Source organism: Lutra lutra, chromosome 8 (genome assembly GCF_902655055.1).
Source record: "Lutra lutra chromosome 8, mLutLut1.2, whole genome shotgun sequence".
Lineage (NCBI taxonomy): Eukaryota > Metazoa > Chordata > Mammalia > Carnivora > Mustelidae > Lutra > Lutra lutra.
The window spans coordinates 53560302-53564631 of record NC_062285.1 but is presented as its reverse complement, the minus strand read 5'-3'; the positions used below and the strand labels follow the sequence as shown (position 1 = coordinate 53564631).

At 35.1% G+C, this 4330-nt stretch overlaps 1 pseudogene; it reads right to left on the bottom strand.

Moving 5' to 3' along the window:
• Positions 1-2784: 2784 nt before the first annotated feature.
• LOC125107488 (olfactory receptor 6C6-like) lies at positions 2785-3702 on the bottom strand (annotated as a pseudogene).
• Positions 3703-4330: the final 628 nt, after the last annotated feature.

Below are 4330 nucleotides of genomic sequence, written 5' to 3'. Positions count from 1 at the left end.
TTTACTCAAGTTTCATGTATCACCTTTGAACAAGCCAAAGAAGCTATGTTCCCACCTCAAGGGAGAAGAAGAACATTCAACATTTTCTGGGTTTTGTCCTACTCCCCCAAACACCTGGTAACATCCAAAAAGAGCCAGATTCCAGACACGTTCCAGGACATTAGCTTCAAACGAATTTTGCTGACACCAGCATCAACACCCTTATCTTTGGTAATTCATAGAAAAATCCCTGTTATTCACCTGCTGCTCACTTTTCCCTGGATTCCTGGAGAAACACACACCCTAGACAATTTTCTAATATAAACGCCTAGCCCCAAAAAACAGCAAAAAGACTCATTCTCCTTTCCTTTCCAAGTCTGCCAGTCACTCTGTCTACTATTCTGTCTGTCACTTACACTAGTCAATAAACTCTGTTTCTGCTTTCTCTGGCTCACATTTGAGTTCTATCCTGTGGGAAGTCAAGGACCCTCTTGGCTGATCCTGTGGGACCCTCCCCTGGGTCCTTGGACCCAGTCTGCCTGCATCAATAAGACCATTTCTTACAACAGTTGTACAGCACAGTTGTTTTACACTGGCGTGGATGCAGACAAACTTTTTCTTCTTGTTCCTTAAACCAATGTTTATCTTCGAACTAGTACTTTACAGACTCTGGGAAGACTTCCTTAACGATCTCAATAGTTATATTTAAACTATTTGAATAATGAGACTTTATTGTTGAATAAAAGGGTTCAAATAAGTTTACTGTTTTAATGATCTAAACAATAATCTTGTTTTTAGAGGGACTGAATTTCCTAATTATGAAGCTTCCAAAGAAATGGAAAATAGAATTATAACAATAGAGCATTAGAAAAAATATATTTAGTAGTCTTAGAAGATTCTCAGAATCATTGAATGAAACTAAGAGTAATCATACTTTCAATAATAAATTTAAGAAATAGCTTGCAAATTTGTAAGTCAAATGAGAATTCCTTATTGTCCATGAATTACTATAAAAAGACCAAATACAAAGTTTTTTTTTGCAGATCAGAGTATAAAAACAGTCACCAACAATTGCGGTCAGATGTATATATATAGGGTTTATAAACAGATGGAAGTATTAACCTAATTACCCTGAAGAAAAGGAGTGAAATAGATGAAAGATATTCTTCTATCACTTCCCTAAACCAAAAGTAAGGGTGGAATACCTACACAAAGGAAATGTATCTTTCCTAGATGGAAGTTTGCTGAATCTTTGAATATGGAGATGCACACTATTGTTGCCAAAGGAATAGAGCCTGTGCATATTTTCTTCAGGTCAGAATTAACATAGTTTTTCTAGGTAGAAAACAAGCTGGAATTGAGAGAAAGATTTTGGCAAACAAACCTTATATCAGGTAATAATTTGACACTACATTGCTATGAAAAACACTGAATTTATTTCATAACAATTTTAGAAAACAGACGGCTAACATAGGATATACTGGTTGTATTCCAGACATAGGAATGAAAGGGCAGGAATTATAACCGTAAATTATGTTTAAAAGTCTACCAAAGTGATTCTTCACGAAACATTTCAACATTACTTAAATACCAGGTGTAACTCCAAAATTCTTGTTACCTTTACCTGTATAATACCATATTAAGTACTAGTTGACCACATGCTTGAATTGTTCAGAATAAACAATATCTTTTACTGGGTGCTAAACAGGCACCTGGGTGGCTTTGTCAGTTAAGCATCCATCTTGGTTTTGGCTCAGATCATGATCTCAGGGTCCTGAGATCAAGGTCCACATCAGCTCTAGGCTCAGCGGGGAGTCCACTTTCCTCTCTCTCTGCCTCTCCCCCTGCTCTTGTACACACACACACTCTCTCTAAAATAAATGAAATAAAATCTTTAAAAACATTATCCTACTTTATATATGGAAATTCTGAGACACAAAAATTTTATGTATTCTGTGAAGTAGTCGACATTGTAGTTGTAAGGAAACTTTACTGAAACCAGGCTGAATATCTCAAAAATCTTGTTTTAAACATTAGATATACTAATTCCTCAAGTGCATGTGGTTATTTAATACATCTGTGTTATTTGCATATATTTAGACTTAAGTCTTCTTTCCTTATGTATATTTTCAGTCTCACTATTAATTTCTCCTAAAAGGCCTCCCAGAACTCCAAAATAACTCAAACTATACAATATGCCCCATAATATTTTAATAGTCCTTTATTAAAACACTAATTATACACTATGTACTAGTATTAAAGTTATGTGTTTATCTCCTTTAAGTAAGACAAACTTCTTAAATATAAGGATGGAGCACTTCGCAATGTCTGAAATAAGGGAGATACATAATAGATGTTTAATTAACAACTAAGTATAGCAAATTATACTTATAAAAGGCATATTTTTTAAAAGTCATGGTTTCTAGAAGCTAATATACAATAAAGAAATGCTATTTAAAGTTTGTGGTACAGATTTGAGAGGTGTTTTCATTAGGAATAATAAAATGTTACGGTGGAACTTAGCTGCAAGATTCTCCAAGACAATGTCCGTAGCAGATAAGTAATGAGGCAGAAAAACACAATCAGAAGAAATGAATGAGGGTGCCTAGGAGGTTCAGTCAGTTGAGCATCCAGGTCCTGGGATCAAGCCCTTCATCAGGCTCCCTGGGAGCCCGCTTCTCCCTCTCCCTTCAGCCTCCACTCTGCTTATGCTATCTCTGTCTCAAATAAATAAACAAAATCTTAAAAAAAAGAAATGAATGATTTTTTTTTGTTTTTATAGCAAGGCTGTGATTTGTAAATTCATTACAATTGCTTTTTTGAAAAACACATCTTTTGTAACATATCCCAGAAGATTTCTTTCACCTGGTTCCTTAGGTTAAAGGGGTAACTGAGATACAGCAAAGCTACGCCTTTGGATACAGTCAGCCTTTTTTTGGCAGATGGTTTAATATACACAAAGATGCAGCTCCCATAAGTCATGGAGACAACAATCATATGGGAAGTACAAGTGGAAAAAGCTTTGGTCCTTTGCTATACTGAAGGGAATTTTATAATGGTCTTCATGATGCAAGTGTAGGAGAGAATCACTAACACCAATGTGACCACAAGGGTCGCTACAGCAAAGATAAAAGACATCAATTCTAGGACACGTGTATCTGTGCAGGATATCTGCAGGATAGGAGAAGTTTCACACATAAAGTGATCAATTATTTTGGAAGCACAGAAATTGAGCTTGAGTCCCATAGGCATAGGAGGAAAGAGGATTAGGAATCCGGTTAGCCAAGAGGAAAGTACAAGCCAATAGCACACTCTGCTGTTCATAATGATTGGGTAATGCAAGGGTTTACAGATGGCAACATAGAGGTCATAGGACATAGCAGCCAGAAGGTAAAACTCTGTAACTCCCAGTAAAAGAATAAAAACCAATTGAGCTGCACAATTATTATATGAGATGGTTTTTTCTCTAGTCACAATGGTTATCAAGTATCTGGGAATACATACTGTTGTGAATATGATTTCTAAAAATGAGAAATTACGGAGAAAGAAATACATTGGTGTCTTGAGGCGAGGATCTAGCAGGGTGAGGAGGATAATGATTAAGTTCCCCATCAGGCTCAATGTGTAATTAAGAAAGAGAAACATGAAAATCACAATTTGCAATTGTGCGTCATCTGTCAGTCCCAGGAGAATGAACTCTATTTCCATTGATTTGTTTTTCATTTCTCTTAATATGAACCTTAACAAATATACATAAGAGGGCGCCTGGGTGGCTCAGTGGGTTAAGCCACTGCCTTCGGCTCAGGTCATGATCTCAGGGTCCTGGGATCGAGTCCCGCATCGGGCTCTCTGCTCAGCAGGGAGCCTGCTTCCCTTCCTCTCTCTCTGCCTGCCTCTCTGCCTACTTGTGATCTCTGTCTGTCAAATAAATAAATAAAATCTTTAAAAAAAACCCCAAATATACATAAGAAAAAAAAGACAAAAAATTAAACATACACATGAATATATCGTAGTGTAATATAAATTTTCATATATATATACACACACACATTAACCTATATATAAATATATATAAACCTAAATACATATAAATAAGCCTGTGTATATAAATTAACTTAATTATATAGAAATTAACCTGAATATATACAAACTAAATAAATGTATATTTACTAATTACACATCTTAACTAAACATATATGTTAACCTAAATATTTATATATTTATTTAATGCAAGAAAAAGGTATATATTCTCAAATTTAACTATTTAGAAAGGATTTCTCCAGTCTGAAATTTGTGATGACACATAATTACATGCTATGACATCATTAATAGATGAAAAAGATGAAAGTTC